Source organism: Callithrix jacchus, chromosome 7, assembly GCF_049354715.1.
Source record: "Callithrix jacchus isolate 240 chromosome 7, calJac240_pri, whole genome shotgun sequence".
Lineage (NCBI taxonomy): Eukaryota > Metazoa > Chordata > Mammalia > Primates > Cebidae > Callithrix > Callithrix jacchus.
The window spans coordinates 125,772,726-125,795,674 of record NC_133508.1 but is presented as its reverse complement, the minus strand read 5'-3'; the positions used below and the strand labels follow the sequence as shown (position 1 = coordinate 125,795,674).

The 22,949-nt window shown below is 40.0% G+C and overlaps 1 long non-coding RNA gene and 1 pseudogene across 1 annotated transcript in view; one reads left to right on the top strand and one right to left on the bottom strand.

Annotated features, from left to right (window-relative positions):
• Positions 1–13,505: 13,505 nt before the first annotated feature.
• Positions 13,506–14,489, bottom strand: LOC100389806 (CKLF-like MARVEL transmembrane domain-containing protein 7 pseudogene; annotated as a pseudogene).
• Positions 14,490–17,182: 2,693 nt separating this feature from the next.
• The window catches only part of LOC103794546 (uncharacterized), a 31,253-nt gene continuing 25,486 nt past the window's right edge, over positions 17,183–22,949 (top strand). The window contains exon 1 of the long non-coding RNA XR_621929.4: positions 17,183–17,388. This is a non-coding gene — a long non-coding RNA (uncharacterized LOC103794546). The remainder of the gene's footprint in view (positions 17,389–22,949) is intronic.

The window sequence follows — 22,949 nt, the reverse complement described above, 5'->3', positions numbered from 1 at the left end:
ACTGGCATGAGATGGTATCTCATTGTAGTTTTGATTTGCATTTCTCTAATGATCAGTGATGTTGAGCTTTCAGTCATGTGTTTCTTGGCCACATAAATGTCTTCTCTTGAGGAGTGTCTGTTCAAATCCTTTGCCCACTTTTTGATGAGGTTTTTTTTTTTTTTGTAAATTTGTTTAAGTTCCCTGTGTATTCTAGATATTATACTTTTGTCAGATGGGTAGATTGCAAAAATTTTCCCCCTTACTGTAGGTTGCTTATTCACTCTGATGATAGTTTCTTTTGCTGTACAGAAGCTCTTTAGTTTAATTAGATCCCATTTGTCAATTTTGGCTTTTGTTGCCATTGCTTTTGGTGTTTTAGTCATGAAGTCTTTGCTTATGCCTATGTCCTGATTGGTATTGCCTAGGTTTTCTTTTATGGCTCTTATTGTTTTGGGTTCTACATTTAAGTCTTTAATCTATCTTGAGTTAATTTTTGTATAAGGTCTAAGGAAGAGGTTCAGTTTCTGTATTCTGCAAATGGCTAGCCAGTTTTTCCAGCACCATTTATTAAATAGGGAATCATTTGCCCATTGTTTGTTTTTGTCAGGTTTGTCAAAGATCAGATGGTTGTAGATGTGTGGAGTTATTTCTAAGGCATCTGTTGTGTTCCATTGGTCTATATGTCTGTTTTGGTAACAGAATCATGCTGTTTTGGCCTTGTAGTATAGTTTGAAGTCAGGTAGGATGATGCTTCCAGCTTTTTCTTTTTGCTTAGGACTGTCTTGGCTATACAGGCTCTTTTTTGGTTCCATATGATTTTCTTTTAGTTCTGTGAAGAATGTCAATGGTAGTTTGATGGGAATAGCATTTAATTTACAAATTACTTTGGGCAGTATGGCCATTTTCATGGTATTTATTCTTTCTATCAATATTTTTCCATTTGTTTGTATTCTCTCTTATTTCCTTGAGCAGTGGTTTTGTCAGTTCTACTTGAAGAGGTCCTTCACATCCCTTGTTACCCGTATTCCTAGGTTTTTTATTCTCTTTGTAGCAAGCAATTGTGAACGAGAATTCATCCATGACTTGGCTCTCTGCTTGTCTATTGTTGGTATAAAGGAATGCTTGTGATTTTTGCACATTAATTTTGTATCCTGAGACTTTGCTAAAGTTGCTTATCAGCTTAAGAAGTTTTTGGGCTGAGACAATGAGGTTTTCTAAATATAGAAAACCTACATGTCATCTGCAAACAGACAATTTGACTTCCTTTCTTCCTATTTGAATACGCTTTGTTTCTCTTGCCTGATTGCCCTGGTCAGAACTTCCAATACTATGTTGAATATTAGCGGTGACAGAGGCAGCCTTGTCATATGCCAGTTTTCAAATGGAATGTTTCCTGCTTTTTTTAAAATTCATTATGATGTTGGCTGTGGGTTTGTCATAAATAGTTCTTATTATTGAGATATGTTTCATCGACACCTAGTTTATTGAGAGTTTTTAACATGAAAGGATGTTAAATTTTATCAAAGGCTTTTTCTGCATCTATTGAGATGATCATGAGTTTTTGTCAGTGATTCTGCTTATGTGATGGATCATGTTTATTGATTTGTGTATGTTGAACTGGCCTTGTATCCCAGGAATGAAGTCAACTTGATCATGGTGGATAAGCTTTTTGATGTGCTGCTGGATTCACTTTGCTTATTTTATTGAGGATTTCTGCATTGATGTTAATTAGGGATATTGGCCTGAAGCTTTCTTTTCTTGTTGTGTCTCTGCCAGCTTTTGGTAATAGGATGATGCTGGCTTCATAAAATGAGTTAGGGATAAGTCCCTCCTTTTCAATTGTTCGGGATAGTTTTAAAAGGAATGGTACCAGCTCCTCTTTGTACCTTTGGTAGAATTTGGCTGTGAATCCATCTGGTCCTGGGTTTTGTTTGGTTGGTAGGGTATTAATTACTGCCTCAATTTCAGAGCTTATTGTTGGTCTATACAGGGATTCAACTTCTTCCTGGTTTAGTTGTGGGAGGGTGTATGTGCCAGGAATTTATCCATTTCTTCTAGATTTTCTAGTTTATTTGCAAAGAGGTGTTTATAGTATTCTCTGATGGTAGTTTGTATTTTTGCGGGGTCAGTGGTGATGTCTCCTTTATCATTTTTTATTGTGTCTATTTGATTCTTCTTTCTTTTCTTCTTTATTAGTTTAGCTAGCAGTCTATCTATTTTGTTATTTATTTATTTATTTAAAAAACCAGCTCTTGGATTCATCGATTTTTTTGAAGGGCTTTTAGCATCTCTATCTCTTTCAGTTCTGCTCTTATCTTAGTTATTTCTTGTCTTCTGCTAGCTTTTGGATTTGTTTGCCCTTGTTTCTCTAGCTCTTATAATTGCAATGGTAGGGTGTTGATTTGAGATCTTTCTAGCTTTCTGACGTGGGCAGTTACTGCTATAAGTTTCCTTCTTAACACTGCTTTAGCTGAATCCCAGAGATTCTGGTACATTGTTTCTTTTCTCTCAGTAGTTTCAAAGGACTTTTTAATTTCTGCTTTAATTTCATTGTTTACCCAGGAGTCATTCAGGAGCAGATTATTCAATTTCCTTGTAGTTGTGTGGTTTTGAGTGAGTTTCTTAATTATTATTAGTAGAGATGGGGTTTCACCATGTTGGCCAGGTGGGTCTGAACTCCTGTTCTCACGTGATCTGCCTGCCTGGGATTACAGGTGTGAGCCACCATGCCCAGCCCTGTTATTGTTTCTTTGAATAAACGTTCCACCCCTATCTCTCTCTTTACCTCCTCTTTAAGGCCAATAACTCTTAGATTTATCCCTTTGAGGCTATCCTCTAGGTCTTCAAGGCATGGTTTATTCTTTTTTATTCTTTTTTTCTTTTGTCTCTTTGAACTGTATAATTTCAAATAGCATCTGTTCAAGCTCACTCATTTTTTCTTCTCCTCGACCAGTTCTGCTATAAAGAGAATCTGATTTGTTCTTCAGTATGCGAATTACATTTTTCAACTCCAAAATTTCTGTTTGATTCTTTGAAATTATTTCAATCTCTTTGTTAAATTTATCTGATAGAATCTGAATTCCTTCTGTGTTATCTTGAATTTCTTTGAATTTCCTCAAAACAGATTTTGAATTCTTTGTCTAAACAGTCACGTATCTGTTTCTCCAGGGTTGATTTTTGGTTCTTTATTTAGTCTGTTTGGTGAGGCCTTGCTTTCCTGGATAGTCTTGATGCTTGTGGATGTTAACTGGTGTCTGGGCATTGAAGAATTATGTGTTTATTGTAGTCTTTACTGTCTGGGCTTGTTTGTGCCTGTCCTTCTTGGGAATGTTTTCCAGGTATTCAAAGAGACTTGGGTGTTGTAATATAATGTCTGCATTAGGGGACCCCAAGGCCAAAAATACTGTAGTTCTTGCAGATTCATGATTTTGGATAAGGTCTGGAAGAATTCTCTCAATTACCAGGAAGAGACTCTTCTTATCTTCCCTTACTTTTTCCCAGAGTGTCTCTCTCTCTCTGTGCTGAGCCACTTGGAGCTGGGGTGGGTAGTCACAAACAGCCATGTGGCCACTACCATTGGGACCATGCTGGGTCAGATCTTAAGCCAGCGTAGTACTGGGTCTTGCCCAAGGCCCACTGTAACCATTACATGGCTATCACCTATGCTTACTCAAGGTTTTAGGGCTCTACAATCAGCCGGTGGCAAAGCCAAACAGGATTGTACTGTTCCCTCCAGAGCCACGAGTTCCCCCAGGCCCTGTGTGGGCCTAGTAATGCCATCAAGGCATTAGGCTTCTCTGTAGCCCAGGACATAAAATGCCATTCAAGAGCCAATACCTGGTATTGGGGACCCTAAGAGTCTTCTTGGTGCTCTACCCCACTGTGCCTGAGTTGGTACCTAAGGTGCAAGACAAAGTTCCCTTTACTTTTTTGTCTACGTTTTTTTTTTTTTTTTTTTTTTGAGACGGAGTTTCGCTCTTGTTACCCAGGCTGGAGTGCAATGGCGCGATCTTGGCTCACCACAACCTCCGCCTCCTGAGTTCAGGCAATTATCCTGCCTCAGCGTCCTGAGTAGCTGAGATTACAGGCACACGCCACCATGCCCAGCTAATTTTTTGTATTTTTAGTAGAGATGGGGTTTCACTATGTTGACCAGGATGGTCTCGATCTCTTGACCTCGTGATCCACCCGCCTCGGCCTCCCAAAGTGCTGGGACTACAGGCTTGAGCCACCGCGCCCGGCCTTCTGTCTACTTTTATGAAACAGAAGGAGTCTTTCATTGTAGCCACCGTATCTGGGAATGTCCTGGGTTTCACCTGAAGCCAGTACAGTTCAGAGTCTCACCCAAGGTCTATGACCTGGGTATTGCTAATCATTCTTCAGAGCCCAAGGGCTCTGTAGTCAGCAGGTGACAAATTCTGTCAGGACTGTGTCCTTACCTTCAAGGCGGTGGGTTCCCTCTGGCCCAAAGTGTGTCTAGATATGTTCTCTGAAAGCTAGGGTCTGAAATGGGGACCTCACAACCCTGTCTTGTGCCCTATCCTACTGTGGCTGAGCTGATATCTGGAATGCAAAAGTCCTCTTCACTGCTCCCTCTTCTCTATCAGTAGAAGTAATAAGCTATTTTTATTACCGCAAGATGCACTGCCTTGGGTTGTGTGGGAGGGGTGGTGCAGGCTCTCCCTTAACTGCCCTGGTTGGTGTCTCACTAGTTTGCGTGACCCCCAACATTCACTGGTTCTGAGCCCAGCACAATACTAGGAGTTGCCTAGGAACTGCAGTCATTGTGGCCAAGACTGCCATCCAAGTTTATTTGGAACCCCAGAGCAGTTTAGCCTGTGGTGGCAAGGCTTGCCAAAACTCAATTTCCAACAGCTAGGATGGGCAATTCTTCTCTTGCTAGGGTTAGTTTACGTGGTTCCTCCATTGGTGGGGATCAGCTGAGTTTAGCCTGGTTTTGCTTTCTGTCGTGACATGGCAGCACTGAGTTCAATGCAGGGTCCCACAATTACTGGGTTTTCCCTCTCCCAGATGTGTGGATTCTCTGTGCCACATGGCTGCTGCCAGGGGATGGGGAGGGTTGGCATCAGTGATTCAAGACTGTCTTTCCTACTCTCTTCAGTGCCTCTTTCAGCAATATGAAGTTAAAACCAGGTGCTGCTGTTGCTCATTTGACTTTTTGTTCTTACGAAGGTGCTTTTTTGTGTGTAGATAGTTGTTAAATTTGGTGATCCTGAGTGGGGGATGACTGGTGAAGGCTTCTGTTCAGCCTCCTGCTCTGTCCTCTCGTGATTTTTGTTTTTCGGGTCCAATATTTTATTGATCTTTTTAGCAATTTATAAGGTAAGCAGGCAGAAGGCATTATCTCCATTATGCAGATAAGGAAATATATGTCTTTTTCCTACCTAAAAGTCTGAAATGGCTTCTTACTGCACCGAGGATAAAGTTCCAAACTGTCCCTCTGATATGCAAGACCCTGTGTGATATGGCTTGCTCCTTAGTCTCCTGCGTCTCTACTCTTCTCTTGCTATGTAGCCTTCCTTTAGTTCTATGAACGTACTAAGCTTTTTCCCTTTTGGAGTTTTCTTTTCCTTTTTTTATTTGAGATGGTGTTTTGATCTTGTTCCCCAGGCTGGAGTACAATAGCGCCATCTTGTCTCACTGCAACCTCCGCCTCCCAGGTTCAAGCAATTCTCCTGCCTCAGCCTCTCGGGTAGCGTGGATTACAGGTATACGCCACCATACCCCGCTAATTTTGTATTTTTAGTAGACACGGAGTTTCTCCATATTGGTCAGGCTAGTATTGAACTCCTGACCTCAGGTGATCTGCCTGCCTCGGCCTCCCAAAGTGCTGGAATTACAGGTGTGAGCCACTGGGCCTGGCCCCTGGAGTTTTCAAATATGAAGTTCCTTTTGTCTATAGATTTCTTCCCCACTTTTTCATCTTGCTAAGTTTCATCTGTTCTTTATAGCTCAACTTAGGTGCCATTTCCTCAAGAAATTTCAGCATTCCCGACTAGGTTAGGGCCTTCTGTTCTACATACTCATGACACTGTGGCTTTACTCTTCCGAACAGGTATCAAAATTGTTATACAAATCATTATTTATATAATGACTTGTTTAATGTGCTTTCACTGTTAGGTTCTAATCTTCATGAGGATTGGGGCTGCCTGTCTTCCTTATTCTTTCTGCTCAAAGTTGAGTGCAATTTCTGAAACACCCCAAGCACTGCACCATATTGTTAAATGAATAAAGTGAGTGATACAAAGTCACATAAAAAAAGCTGAACTAAGGAGTCTAGATTCTTAGTTCAGTCGTTCTTCTAATACACCAAGTATATAAGGCAGCGGATTGATAATATTGATGATGTGTAGTTTTAAGAATTTGCAATTATTTCTCAGTAGAAAAATATAAAGTCTGAATGAAATAGTAGGCAATGAACTTTTATCATTTTATGAAGGAAGAAAGATATAAAATGTAACAATAATGTTGATTTTATAGGATGGGAAATATGTTTACAAAATAATAAAACAGCTGTTTAAATAAATAGCTACAAAGATACAGAGTATAGGTATTTATATGGTCTAGATGAATTTTTAGTTTTAACATGAGTTTTTGAAAGACAACTTGGAAATTGAAATTGTGGATTAAACATCAGGGAAGCCATGTGAGTTTTGTTTTTCAATCTTCTAAAATCTTAGTTTATAAAAAGCCTTTGCATCCAGGTGTGGTGACATGTGCCTGTAGTCCCAGCTACTTGGGAGGCTGAGGCAGGAGAATCAGTTGAGCCCAGGAGTTTGAGGCTATAGAGAGCTATGATTGCACCTGTGACTAGCCATTACACTTCAGCCTGGCCAACGTAGTGAGACCCCAAATCTAAAAAGAGCCTCTGTTGTATCAAGGAAAGACACCCTACTCTAGGTACAGCTGTTACAGGTCAGATTCTCTGGGAAGAAAATTCAGAGATTAGCATGCAGAAAGTTTACTAGAGAATCTTCTTGGATCAACACCTGTAAGGGAATGAAGAATGCAGGATGATTGAGAGAGAAAATCTGAATTGTATTGTAGTCACTACAGATATCTCAGCTGACTCTCAGGAACTATGGAACTAAAATGGCCCTGGGCCAAGGGCAGTGAGGCTTTGTAGCCCTGTACTGATCAGTCATTTGATGCCAGTTGCCCTGGGAAGGGAGCATGACATTGGAAGAGGTGGCTATCATTAGCTGAGGGCAGCATCTTGAGGAATGATCAACTGTGAACTGTCCATCATTAATACTCACGGCAGCTGGGGGAATGAGTGTTTCTGGCCTGAAGTGAAGGGGTGATCTGGATAGCACATTAAAATGTCTCTTAAAGTTTACTGCTTGTGCTGCTCAGATCCATTTGCCTGGTAAAAATTCTGGGAACGGCTCCTTCAGGGTTTTGGTGGGTTTCTTTTCTGGGTGAAAACTTCTAAGAAGATGACTGGGATGTAGCTCACTGCTACAGCTGGTTTTGAGACTGGACAGAATCCAGTTCATGGTGGACAGTCCTGGAAGCACAGTTATTTGCTGTTCTGTGGCCCATGCCTCCATTTCCACCAGGATGCAGTAGCATGTCAAGAGCTGTGTTTTTTTGGAAGGTACCTAATTTTCCATTGCTGGTGGTATGCCTTTGCTCTAGAATGCTAGGATTCTTATTGTGATTCACATGTTGTGGCTTGCTATGAACTCCACAAAATTTTTTTCCCATCAAAAATACCTGTAAGCCCATGGAGTCTGTTGTGTTCTATTGCCCAAGTGGCAGGACTGTTTATATCATGACCTGGACTTGCTGCAGAACCCTTTCCAGATCTGGGATGCCTTCAAAATTGTCAGCCTTTCATGCTTTCTGGTATATAGGTTAGAGTACTCTTCTCAAGGGGAGAATATGCTTCCTCCAGGACTCAGGCCTGCCAGACATTTTACTTCTTTCTTTGTGGTGGGAGGCAGGAGAGGCAATTTATTCTTTATTTTGAGAGGAGGTCCCAGAATGATCGCAGATCATTAGACTCTCAGTATTTTACTGATGTTGCAGACCTTTTAATCTTTGTAGGGCTTACCTCTGCCCATCGGAGTGACACATTTATTTTTTAACGTAATATCAAGATTGTATTTTCTTCATAATAAAACAAAAGATGATTCTTAGAACTGGATATCACTTGGCCCTTTGTCTTCTTATTTCCTCCCAGTTCAAAATGCTTGCATCTCTTCACAGCCAGCATTCTCTTAGATCTGCAGTTGCTCTCAACACACTGAAGCCTCAGCACAATCTTCTTTGTACTTTTAGCCTTTTTCTAGAAAACCAGCTTAGTCTGCCCACCATAGCCACTCTATTTCCTGCCATAATGCCACTTTTCCTGGGCATATGGAGAATCCTTGCCCTTGTACTGTATCACCTTGTGGGGTTGGTGCTTGGCATACTTCTTAAAGAATGTCGGGTGGGTTTTAAGAATGTTTGCCATGTTTTCTGGAGCACTATTGTCACAGAAATCCAGTGTTACATGTTTTACTAAAGATTCCAACATACTTGCTGCTTCTAGATATGCTGGCCCAATTTACCTATCATTGATATGGCAGGCCAATGTGATGCTCTGCGACACAGCAACATGATCCAGGTCTCTTCATACCACATTATTACACAGAGTGGGAGGGTTAGCTTAGCTCTGGGCAAGGTTGTGAATGTACACTGTTGTGAGAACTATGTCTGATAGAGATGGAAAAGAAAGCATAAGCCAGATCAATGGCTGCACACCATGTGCTAGAGGCTGTTAACCCCCCTTAGCACTTGGCACAGTAGCTGCAATAAGAGCTAGGGCTTGGTTGAGTTTGTGGCAGTCTACAGATATCCTTCAGGATCTACCTGATTTCACAGTAGCCAGACTGGTAAACTGAATGGAAATTAGGTGACAACACCACCCCACACCACCCCTGAGTTCAACTCTTTAAGGTATCACAAACATCTTCCAGTTTCTTCAAGATGCAATATTGTTTTTTATTTATTTTCTTGGCTGGCCAAGAAACTAACGTTAAAGTTGTACCAACTACCAAAATAGTCTTTTCCAATTGGGGGACCCACTGGGAGAGTCTGTGGACTCAGTGTAATGTCTGGGGGCTGGACTCTTTTCTTTTTTTGTTTTTTTTTTTAAAACCTGGTCTCCAGTCTAACAGAGGGCGGTGATTGATGCTTTGAGTTCTTAGATGTAAATGTCAGCATGGACCCTGGATCCAACAGTCTTCAAAATATTTGAAATTACCCTATCCCCAGTATATGGTTGCCTGAGTAAATGGCTGTAGGTAGCTTTTGGAAAGGACTGGGGAATCATTGCCATGTGTACTTGCCATGGTGCTGCAGGGCCTTTCTCCTGGGGACCCTGCATCTCCTTCAGTCAGTCAGTTCTGGGCCTCAAAACTAGCTCAGGTGCAGAAATGGGCAAGGGATTGTGCCTTCTTATATGCCCGCAGCCTCCTGATCCTCCACCTCTGATTTCTTGTGATTATGTGAATTGAGCAGTACCCTTGTTGCTGTCCCATCTATCTTTCCCTTAGGAATGCTATGTATTATTAATCGTCTCCATAACTCTCTGTGAGTCAGACTCTCCAGGCTGCCATTCCAATCTTGGGTGTTCACCTTACTTCTGATGGCTATGTTCCACCACCTGGTCTCCATTATTTTAGGATTTTATCACCTAGTCTGCTATCGAGGGGCACAATTTTAAAATGGAATTTATTACTGTCAGCCCTGTCCAACAGAAGACAGCCACTACTGAGCTTCTCAGTGATGCTGGTGTCCCCGTAGCCAGTGCATTTCATATTGTTTTGGTAAACAGTGTCCTCTGGGACTTGCAGCAGGCCAAGGCCAGTGGGTGGTTTTTCTGGTCTTACTTGGTATATGTATGCTAGTATACCCATTTTTCTAAGCTGTTTGATCCCTCTTCTACCATCTTCTATGGCAATTGGAGCATCCTTTTTTTTTTTTTTGAGGCGGAGTTTCGCTGTTGTTACCCAGATTGGAGTGCAATGGCACAATCTCCGCAACCTCCGCCTTCTGGGTTCAAGCAATTCTCCTGCCTCAGCCTCCCGAGTAGCTGGGACTATAGGCGCACACCACCATGCCCAGCTAATTTTTGTATTTTTAGTAGAGACGGGGTTTCACCTTGTTGACCAGGATGGTCTCGATCTCTTGACCTCGTGATCCACCTGCCTTGGCCTCCCAAAGTGCTGGGATTATAGGCGTGAGCCACCGCGCCCGGCTGGAGCATTCTTTACTAAACTTTGTTTTCTCTAAACATCAAAGGATCATCCCAGTAGTGTGCTAATATGAATTTCCAGGGTCCTTGCTAGGATGTATAATCCTAACGAGGGCTTCGAAATAAGTAACCTTTTATTTATCCAACTTCGTGTTCTACCTCCCTTGATCCAGCACTTTCACCATCCACGCCCATATGTACTTTCTTGCCTCCTGTTGGTACAAATTGTCTAGATTCTGCAGCTCCTTGCAGATATTTCCTCTTTCTACTCAGCAGGCCCAGCTCAACATCAACTATGTTTTATTGTGACTTAATACTAGATAATGATTGTATAACCAGGAAGACAGGTGGGAGAAATATTCTGACAGGATCCATGTTGTCTTGCAAGGCAGGGGCCTCTATGTCATCTTCAAGCACAGGGGAAATGCTAGAGTTTTACAGGGAGGAATGGGTTACTTTTGGAAGTCCAGAGAATTCAGGAGAATTTGGTGATTCATGATTTTCGAAGATATGCTATTCCATATCTCAGGGTTTCATTTCTTCCAAATCAGAATCTTGGCCTTGGCATAGCAGACTTGGAGCAGCTGAGAATTCAACTCATTCTGAGCTCCGCTACTTGTAAAGTTCAGGTTCTGATCCTCAGCTTTTTGCCCCTTGACTGAAGATGAGACTATATGCTGCAGAGGTGATCTGACTTTGATAATTAGCTTTCAGTTGCTGATTGATTAATCACCTTCAGACTTTCATTATCTTTCTCCAGAAGCACCAATTGCCACAAGAAACATCCTCCACTAGACTTACACTTGCCATCTCTCTAATATTTCTCAAGTGCAGGAGACATTACACCTACCAGTCATTTTCTTCCAGTGGATTACCATTTCAGTTACCCAGTGGTGGAAATGTTAACAGTAGTACCACTGACACATGTCAGGGGCTATTTATGCTCCATCTACCATAAGTGAAGAGATCATCATACCAACTAGTCAGTTGGCGATTTGGTTTCATAATCCCATTTAATAACCTTTTTTCTTGTCCAATGAGATTAATGTCTATGACAGCACTGTGAGGAAGCAAGATCGGGCAGTCAGTTTGGGATCAGGGGCTGGGATGGTGTATGCATGATGGGAGTACAGTTGGCTCCACAATGAGGTTTGGACTTTGTACCCACGCATAGATTGGATGCAGGATGCTTTTGTGGAGGGAGCATAACCTTAGGTGAGGTGGTATTTGGGTGATGTACTACAGCCTTTAGTACGATGGCCATTTGTTTTCTATGCAGTCTCTTTTCCTTCCCTCTTCTTAACAATTAGGATGGGTACAAGAATGAAGCAGATGACTAATAACTTGTGTTGACTCCCCTTTGAAAACTATCCTGAAAGGTTAAAAATATGCCAGTCTAAGTTGTTTCCTTGTAATGTAAATACCCTAAGTGCTTACAGGCAATTGGATATGCCAATCGATTTTATAGGGTTTGCAAATGTGAGGTGCTAAAAAACTATTTGTTGCATAATTAAATGAACAAATGACCAAGTGCCTACTGTATATCTGCGGTAAATCATTCCTTTAACCACAATGATTGGTAAAGAGCTGAAATTAGATTCAGAAATCATCCAAATGGAGTTATATGATCTTTAACTCTTCCTTGGGTAGAATGGAAACAGAAAGATAACTGAATTCAGACTCAGTTATCTGGATTAACTCAGTTATCTGGCCTAAGTTAACTTAGGCCTGGATACATGTTTTGACTGTGTTATTTATTATTCACAGGCTGTGGCAACTTAGGCAAATTACTTAACTTCTATGACCTTTAGTTCCTTTATCTATATGTTTAATATAGTACCTGTCTTGTTTTCCTTACAGTATCCTTATGAGAATTAATGTGAAATATTAGTAGCTAAAACATTAAAAGCTACAGAACATTATATACCTATGGGTGCTTATGATTATTATTACTACTACTAGTATTGGTAATTCCCTTGCCTGTTGTAAGAAGCAGGAATGAGTCAGGGAACACAGAAATGGCCAAAATTTAAAGAAGGAGAATAGGAAGCTTGCACAAATAACTTCAAACTATGAATTATAAAATATTAGCATACAAATGGATGTTCCTGGCAGATGGTTTTGGGGCCGTTTGTTATGTCTTAGGTTTTGTAGTGGGAATAACATAAAAGAATGACTAAATATTTGATTATTCAGTAAAATGTATATTTGTAATATTCATCTTTATATTAAATTGAATCTCTTGTAGCATTTTCTTTTATATCTTCTTTATCATTTACAACTTCTGTTTCTCACATGCATCATATAATGAGGCTCATTGTCAAAAGGGTGTTTATCTGGTGTTGATTTTTATCAATTTCTGTTAATTGTTCAGAGATGAGTGCTCCATGGATGTGTTATGTTACATTATTTCCTTATACCATACCATTAAGATTATGGATTTGGGTATCAATGAACATAAAATACTGTCATTGAAGAAACTATTTTATATCTTCACACAAAGACCTTATGTTATGCAATAGCAAGTAATAATAAAAATACTTTTCAAAAATACTTTTTCTGACCCTGAAGCATGGATGGTTTTCATCGGTATTTCACATATTTTCTTGTGAATGTTCAAATCCAACTCATTTACACTGTTTCTTGTGTGATGGAACTATAAATAAAATTATATATATATAATATATTTTGTGTGTGTGTATATATATATATATAGTACACATTATATACTTCATGCCAAACTATTGTTATGTAGTATATGCATATATAGTGATATATACATAAAGACATATATATATATAAATATATAAATTATTCATTGCTGTGTGTCTGGATTACTGAAGGTGGAATTCTAGAGACACCTTTTTCATCCTTGCCTTTGTTTTTCCATCTTGTTTTGAGACATAGAAATCAGTTAGGAGTTTGTCAGTTTGGGTTAAAAGTTGACAAACCCACTTCAGCCACCAGAACACATTAGCAACATGTCTATTTTCTTGATTTGATTTCCATCAAACTAAAATTCCCTGAAAAAGAAATGTGTTCAGCACAACTCAGGTTCATCACCTACCATGGACACAATCACCGCAGGCTACTTAAAAACAGGAAATAAATGATTCTATCCCCAGGATCTCAAAGCCTTGTAAATGACTAATAAATAACTACAAAGGAAGGCAGGCAATGAGAGCTTCAGGAGGGGTTTCAACTAGTTGATGGAATCAAGGTAGAAGAAGATATTTATTTATTTATTTTCCAAGTCAATATTTTATTAAAAAACACACAAACACATGCACAATGGTAACAGAGGCAGAGATGGAGAGGAGAGGCAAGGTCTCCTTGGGCACAGGCTAACCACAGTGTTTCTACAGACACGCCTCGCTTCAGGAAAGTGGACCGACTGACAAGCCGGATCAGTTAGGAGGGGCTCTGTTTCTTAAGGCATCACTCCCCTGAGAAGCTAGAAGTAGAAGGGATTTAGGCAGGAGTATTCATAAACCCCTCCAGCTGTGCTAAATGAGGGGCGTTAGTACCTGAGGTGGTTCCAGAAGTAGGAAGGCAGAAAACAGAATTCCCTGAAGGCTGCTTTCCTTTCCCAGAAGGGAGGAATGTTCCCCCCGGAAGGCGGGAGAAAGAGTTTCCAGCTGGCTCAGGAGCTCAGGGAGCTGCCTTCCTGGGAAAGCAGGAAGAGGGTGCAGGCCTTTCCTGCTGCCCACCAGCCTGGCAGGACTGGCACAGGAACAAAGGTCCAGAGGCCTTGCCTGGGGCACACGTCCTCCTCTCTACAAAGCTCCTGAGGGGCCGAGGGGCTGTGGCCTCATCAGACGGCAGCATCTGTGGACTGGGTTACACACGAGAGCTTGTAGGACAGCCATATGCTTGCCATGCAGAGGAAGGTGGCCACGAAACCGAAGATCGACAGGGGCCAGCTGATACAGGTGAGCAAGCGGAAGAGGTGGACCAGGTAAAAGGCGAGGTTGATTATCAAGTCGCAAAGGGTGACCACTTCAAAGTAGTTGTAGGCGCCGTAGGCACTGTAGTCGTCCACGGGGAGCTCTGCACGCAGATGAAGGCAATCAACAGGGTGACCATCTGCGCCATTTTCATCAGGGCCCCGTGGGTGCGGGGGTAGCTGGGGTCCAGCAGCGCCTCCAGGGGGCTTGCGCCAGGCTGGGCCGCGCAGGACCCAGTTCCGAGTGCGCCGCCGCTGCGGCATTTTGCAGATGAGCCCGGCTCCGTGCAACATTGCTTGGTCCCAGCTCGCTGGCCAACTCCTGGACGAAAATATTAATTTATACTGTGTGGGGTAAGGGTGAGGTGTGGGAAAACTTCTTTTGGTAGAGTTTAGGATAAACCTAGACAGACATCCTTAATCATTATTGTGTCTAATGACCTGTTCCCAAAATAATGTTTGGAATGTGTAAAATAAACGAGAAAGGATTATAATGAAAACCAATTGTATCAAAATAGCTATTGAAATGTAAAAAATTGTGATATAATAAGTACACTTTTTTAAGGCATTAAATAAAAAAATTCATTTGCAGGTGTAGTAACTATTGTAATTGCAAAGTAGTAATGAACATCATAAATAATTCAAGTTATCTGTAATGACTATAATGTGATATGGATGTATATGTGATTTCTATTTGTGACAAAGTCTTATGTACTTCTAATATTTTTATTGTTCGTTGCCTAGATTCACAATGAAAGGAAATACTACATTTCAGTTAGAAATTAGCAAAAACAGAAATGTAATTTTTCTCCCATCCAAATCACAAATCTCTTAATTTTACCTTTGGACACTTTGGGGTCTATGGAGTACAGGTTAAGAACCACTGGCCTAGAGGATGAACAGGACACTGATAGGGAAATTGAGAAGGAGAAGTGTGAGATAGGAGGACCTTCCGGTATGGTAGAACAACCTTGACTTGTGGAGGATGGGGCAGCAGAGGGCATGTTTGAGGAGTAGACAGATATGGCTAGAGAGGGTGTGAATGGAGTGTTCACTGTGTGGGGCAGTATGAAAAAATGATGGGTGTATATGGGGCTCTCTCAAAGGCCTTGGCATGCCAGAAGGAGAAATTGCACCAGTGAAGAGCCATCAGTGATGCCTTTGAGCAGGAAACCGACATAAATATATTGCTGTTTTAGGAAAGTAATCTGCAGAATAATGGGAGTTGTGTTAAAAAGGCTTGAAGCAGGCAGCCTCTTAGCAGTTTATTACATTGGTCAGGAGGAATATATTGAGAGTTTGAACTAATGCAGTAGAAGTGGAAAAGAGAAGAGATAAGCAAAAGACGGTGGGTAGGCAGACTGAAAGGACTTGGCAATGGGAGAACAGGGTGAGGGATGCAAAAGTGGGGAGAAAAGCTGATTATAAGTGCTAAACTTGTCATACAGGGATGATGGTGAAGCAATGAACCAATACACAGAACACAGCAAGAAGGGTAAATGTGTGGCAGAGGAGTAATAAATTCTTTTTGGGTACATTGAAAGTTGAGGTATTCATGAGCTATTCATGTGGAAATGTTTAGCAGGCAGTGAAAGCAAATCTAGAATCTGGACAAAAGTTCAAGAAAGGAAATGCAGATTTGGTAATCATAATGAAAACAGATGAAATCAAGGGAGTGAAAGAATTTGCCAAAGAAGGGCAAAGGTGCTGAAGGCTAAACATTGTTAGATTTCTTGACTGTGCAAAATATGCTCAAGAAGAACTGCTTACCAATTTTGCACATTTACTCCTTGTTTCTTTAGTTGAATAAAGTGAATAATGTGCCTATTATGTTTCTGATACTCTGCTTTTTCAGAGATCAATAAGATATTGGCCTGCTTTCAAGGAATTAATATTTTGAGTAGAGAAGATGATATATGAACATATAAATATAATTAAGCACAATAATAGAACTATGTACACAGTAGAGAATGATATAGAGAAGGGCAGGATTAACTTCAGCTGAGGTTGGGGTAAAGAAGGCCTCCTAGAGAAGGTGACAACTGATTTGGGTTTTGAGAGTTTACTAGTAGTTTGTCAAGTCAGAAAGTGTTTTAAGTAGTGATAATGAACTGTGCAAAAGACTGGTGTATCCAATGAACTGTTTTCCTTTTGTTGCTTCTTGTGACAAATCCCAAACTTATGTTATACACGATTTAAATGTTTGCAAGACCTGAAATCCTTTCTCCCCGTTAGTAGAACCTCTCCTCATCTTAATCTTAAGCAAGACCCCTGAAATTTGGCCATGAAGCTATTTCATGCTCGATCTAATCTTTTAAGTCGAAGTTTAGCTTCATTTTTTCTGGTTTTGTTCTCTCAAAAATGAAGATTATTCTGTAATCATATTTTTTTAAAAAAAAAAAGGTCTACAAAGTGTCCAGTAAGTACAACATTAAAAGTTATGCTGTGTTTAATGGAACATAATTTATCCAAAGTTCTCCGTGTGCCAGCCCTTTTTTGCCTCTGGATTTTTTTCACAATAATTTTTATCCTTTTATGGAAATTAGGACTGTGTTGGGGCTCAGGTTTTTAACTCCTGCATGTCAGCATTGTTCATGTTATGTCCCAGCTGGTTGAAGTTAGTTTCAGAGTAGAGCCATTAAGAACTATTTGTTAGATAGATATGTAATTTTTAAATATGAAAAATCCCAACATCATGAAAATTAATTTTTGCTACTTTATGTCTTTATGGTATTGTCTCAAGACAGGATTTTCTCCTCCACCTATTTTTTCTGGGCCAGGGTTCTAACCATATTCTCTGGAGTTCTGGCACATACCTATCAAGGATGATAGAAGAGATGCTTAGGAAAAATAAAGAAATCAGAACAACTCTGTAAGCATATCAATAGAGTCTTCTTGAATATGCAATCAGACAAAAGAAATATTTATCTTTTACATATTTAACTTTGAGTTGGACAAGGAATGATAATTTTCCTTTATCTTCTCAATTACCCTGGAGCTGTACAAGTCATACACAGCTCCATCAGAGAGAAAACTGGACAGAACCATTTGACTGAAAATTCATGTCCAAGGCCAACAAGAAAGAGCTGAGACACTGCAGAGAGAGAAGGAATAAATGAAAGGTAAAGACAAACAGAGACCAGAGGGAGGACTCAATTACAGACTGATAGGAGACTCAAGGTAGAAAATGAAGGTTTGTAATTTCTAGACTTCTTGTGTAGGCTTGTCTATCTAAAAACATATATAAATCATATATATTAGCATATATAAGGCATTAAACTGTTTAGAGGAGACCAATTCACAAAAATGCCAATACTCTATGCTTAAAGGTTCTGAATAAATATCTATTTATGGACAAAAATTCTATTGCATTTTATGCTGTCTTATACATATTACAGAGCTTGGGGGAGGTAGAAACAGCCTTCTCTTAGAAACCTTTTTTTTTTTCCTTTTTCACAAATGCAAGGATGGGCTGGAAATGGACCTAAGGTACTTATGGAGCCACGTTGTCTAAAATGCTAAAGAAGCGGTTCTCACATTGATCCATATAACTAGAACCAGCTGAAGTCTGGTTTAGCCTATTATGACCTTCTGCCTTGAGTTAATTGATTAAATAATTAAATATTTATTAAATGATGCAGCGTCCTCTATGTCCCATGTCCTGTGTAGGGGCTTGGGAAATAAGGATGAGGATAAACACCCTTTCCTTGAGGAACTGAGGAGCATTAAATATTAAAAAAAAAACTAACCCCACAAAAACAAAAACAAAAAACTTATCCTTCCACTCACTGCAAAAAAGAAAAGAAAGGCTATCAAGTCGTTGTTTTGTAGTTGATGGAGTCGGTGATTAAATTTTTACGAGTGTGCCACGTAGCTACAAAAGGCCCAGATATGTAAAAACAAAATTCCAGTATGAATCTTCCTGAGGCCTAGACTTGGCTTATATCTCCTCTCTGGTTCCTAAATTTTATTAAACAACTTTTTCTTAGCCTGTTGAATTTCCCACACGAAGACCCTTTCAATCCACAGTTTGGGCTGTCAGGAGTCTAATCTTCCTGGAAAACAGTGACAGCCGCAAATTCAGGTTGTATCTTTTATTCCCCCCACCACAGACCAGTGCCACTGGAAAGAACTGTGTCTTTCTACCTTAACTCATTGGCAGGGATAGTAGTGAATATATGTACCATTTGGACTTTTATTTTCAGGCCCAGAATTGGACTCTCTATATCCAGTTACTTCTCTTTTTTTTTTTTTTTTGAGACGGAGTTTTGCTCTTGTTACCCAGGCTGGAGTGCAATGGCGCGATCTTGGCAACCTCTGCCTCCTGGGTTCAGGCAATTCTCCTGCCTCAGCCTCCTGAGTAGCTGGGATTACAGTCATGCGCCCCCATGCCCAGCTAATTTTTTTGTATTTTTAGTAGCAACAGGGTTTCACCATGTTGACCAGGATGGTCTTGATCTCTTCACCTTGCTATCCACCTGCCTCGGCCTCCCAAAGTGCTGGGATTATAGGCGTGAGCCACCGTGCCCAGCCCAGTTACTCCTCTTTCTAATTTGCTCCATCCACTCCCACGGTCTTCTTAAAACATAGGCCTGATTGGGCAATTGATAGGGGAATGATCTAGTTCTTAGCATGGTCTCTGTGCTCTCTACCATTTATCTCCATCCTATCTTTACAGCTTCATCTTCTAGTTCAGTGGCTTCTACGAGATGCTTGTGTTTTCTAGAAATACTGAACTGAGTGCTTTCGTCATCTTTACATTTGCTGTTTCCTCCTAGGCCATTAACTATCTCAGGTTGTTAAAATCCTGCTCATCTTTCAAAACCTGATTTAAATATCACAAATACTTTAGAAGAGCCTTCAGGGTTTCCTTTCTTGATATTAATAATTTCTTTCTCTGGGCTTTCACAGAACTTTACTAATACTTCCTGTAGCCCTAAGGTTATAGGCATTAAACTAAATGGTATAAATCACAGTATTTGGCATAATGAAAGAGTTCAATAACTATTAGCTATTAGTTTTACTTATCACATTGTACCTAAGATAAAATTTCTATGTATGTGTAAATAATGTATAAGTCCTCCATTAATATATAAGATCTTTAAGAATAAGAAAAGATAATAACTTACCCCTTTTAGTGTCTAAAATCCTGGATTTGTGCATTTTACCTTGAAGAAGCACAAACAGCACTTGTTGAAACACTGGTTGAATGAATCTGTTACTAGAGTTTAGACAAAGAAATATAGGACAGAACAGCTTTTCACCCTGATATGTGCCAAGGCATTCTGTTGGACTTTATGTACTTTACCTTATTCAATATCCACAACCACTCTGCGAAACATATATTGATCTTGCTCTATAAGGAAATTGAGACTCAAGGAATTTAAATAATATACCTCAAGTCAACAACTAGAAAGAATCAAAGCCAGAATTCCAAGCTATTGCATTTCTGACTCCAACTCCTAGGCTCTTGCTCCCTTGCTATTTTGACACTAAGTAACATCATAATGTCCCCAAGGGGTCTAGTATGTGGACACCAAAATCGCTTTTAGCACAGATTACTAATACAGTTCTCAGAGAGATTTCAAACAATTTAAAAAAGTAATTTTTTTTTTTTTGAGATGGAGTCTCACTCTGTTGCCCAGGCTAGAATGCAGTGGTGCCATCTTCACTCACTACAATCTCTTCTCTCCTGCCTTAGCCTCCCTAGTAGCTGGGATTACAGGCATGTGCCACCACCCCGAGCTAATTGTGTGTGTGTGTGTGTGTGTGTATTTTTAGTAGAGACGGTTTCACCATGTTGGGTAGGCTGGTCTCCAACTGCTGACCTCGGGTGATCTGCCCACCTCGGCCTCCCAAAGTGCTGAGATTATAGGTATGAGCCACCATGCCTGGAAAAAAAGTCATCAGTTCAATCCAAAGTTTGATTAGTTTTCTTTTTCCCCAAAGGTGTCTCCACCCTCTTCAAGTTATGCCTTTGGAATGGACCATAAAACCGCATTTCAATTGTAAGTTGGCATGTAAGTAAATAAAACTTTTACAAGTAATATAAATGAGTGTGTTGTCAAGAGGATCCTAGGTATGTATAAATCCTTTAATTACAATTTCTAGTGCTAATGTTTATCCTTTAATTAGAGGTGTATAGTAGGCTTCTTTGTGGGGGCAGAGGAGTAAACTGGAACCATATGGATGCTGCCTCATTTTCATCTGAGCCCTTCCAGGGATTGTAAACCTTAAAGTGGCATTGGAACCCACTACTTTAGAATCTGCTAAGAAAGGTGAGAACAGTAAGTCTTTGTGCAAAGGCTGAATGTACATAGGGAAGTGTAGCCCTAAATCTGTTTGCTCCCACATGTTTTTGCCCCGTTTTGCTTTGACTAATTATATAATCTGCGATGTAAGAGAGCCAAGTGATTTTACCTGTCTTGCTGATTACACAGTTTGGATTAGCCTTTTGGTATGGGGTGGCTTTTAATCGGCTTTAGATTTGGAGCTATAAACAATAGGGCTTCCCTGAGAGAGAAAACTATTGAGAAGACCAGAAAGAGAGAGAGACAGAAAGGACAGGATTTGATTTTGGTGAGGTAAAAACAACTCAGCCTCTGGGTAGGAATTTTCGTTTGCTACTTATTGGCTTTGTGCTTGGCAAGGTTTGAACTTCTCTGGAATTGTTTCCTCATCTACAAAATGGGGATAATAACACCTTCCTAGCTAGGCAATAATGAGATTTAGAGACAGTGTGTATGAAGTGCCTGGCATCTTGGAAGCCCATGACAACTGTCTGATATAGTTATTACAGGTTTTTTTTTTTTAATTGAAAGAGCTCATCTTTCAGCATTGTAAGCAGTCCTCAAAAAAACCAGGGTTCAGGGCAAATGTGATTACTGCTGATGATAACTTTTTTGGTGCCTTTTTCTTATTTCCTTGCCCTTTTCATGTCCCTTGTTTTCCTCTGATTAATGTTCCAAACTGACCCTTATCAGCCTCTCTCCTTTTTTATCATACTTTCAGAAAATTCAAAATAAACTGCAGGGGCTGATGAGACCAAATAATTGCAGACAGACTTTGTTTAGAAGTCAAAAATCGCCTCTTTCCTTTGCCCTGACGACTTTTCTCCTTCTGGTCTTTTCTCTCCCTACATGTCAGTATTAAAATGTATTGTTAGATCGACAGATGCATCACCTGACACTTTGGTGAGTGAAGACATAGATTTGGATAATAGACATAGCTGAAACATTTTCCTGGGGGTGTCCAGTTCTATTATTTACACAACCATTGTTATTCCAGAAAATAACTGGTAGATTCCTCCTCCAAACTGGTAAAGTTCTTATAGATGTGGACTAAGGAGCTGTTTTCCCAAGGGATTCATTAGATTTTGATTAGCCTCTAATATGTTTGTTCAAAATGACATGGAGGATTTCCCCCAGGCCAGGCTGGGGTTGCCAGCTGTGACAGAGATGGACATTTAATTTGTTTGTGATTGGGTTGTCAAGGCTGGACATTTGTCATTTGAGAGTTCTACTTTACTCCTTTTCCCCAAATCTACTTCTAACAAAAGAAATCTTAAAATCTTTAAAATTAGGTAAATTAAAAATTGATGATGTGGAGTGTGTACTGGATTGGTTTCTATTTTATTTTACTCAAGGAAATCATAATTTTGGGGCCAGTAATTAAAATTCCTGACTATGTACAGGCGAAGCTCACACTGCTCACAAAACACCCCAGCAATCTTATCCCATTTCTTAGGGAAGATTTAATAGCAGGCCTGTTCAGTGAGGCACATATAAGTTCATTACCTTTATAAAACACTCTACAGGAATTTTACTAGTGTCCAAGGCAGTGCTGTTAATGGTTACCATTCACACATTTCTATAAAAGAACAAAAGACAGCTTGTGCTAACCTTAATTTCTTGGTCTTTGCTTTCTTGATAATTTTCTAAATTCAAACATTTACACAAAATCTTCTAATCATTTGTATTCGTTAGCAATCTGCTCCTATTGCAATATTTCACTGTCCTTGCGGCAAGAGTAGTTGTAAGACTGTATTGTCTAAACCAGAGTCAGCTGCCTTGTACTTAGCTTTACATTTCAGCTGAGACACAGGCACAGTTTCTGACTTATGCTGCTGCATAGAAGGGTAAACTGAAGTTAATATTCTTCAAATTTAATTTCTCAAAGCCAAACTGGGCAGCAGCAATGCTGGGTGCTTGTTTGAGTGTTTTCTGTGACCCTCAGTTTAGGTCTTTGGTAATCTTATGTCAGATATCCGGTGAAGTTTTGCAGTTGAAATTTTCATATTTTTTAAGAAATTAGACTATGTCTTGATGATCTTTTACATTTGTGATTTGAAACCCTTTCGTTTCAAATCACAAGGTGCTCTGGGATTGGAAACCTGAAATTGCTATTCTCTTTCATTTCCTGCTGTCCTTGCATCTGTCTGCTTTGGTTCTGAGTTCTGTGTTGAGACATTTTAAATTGTAATACTTCTTTTCAATTTCAGTTTTCAGGTTAGGTTGGTCTAGTTAGGATGAAGGTATTATATTAAATAAATACAATTTTTATCTTGTTTGGATAAGTAGACCCTGTGTTAATACCCATGTAGAATGTAAATGACCAATATTTGACTCACCAACCAATTAAGTCCCCACAGGGTCTATTTAATTTGTACTATGTGCTTTAGGGTCTAAAGAATCCGGTTTGGTTCCAGCTCCAGTCTTCAAGAAGGGAGATTGACTGAGTTAGCAGAACTATGAG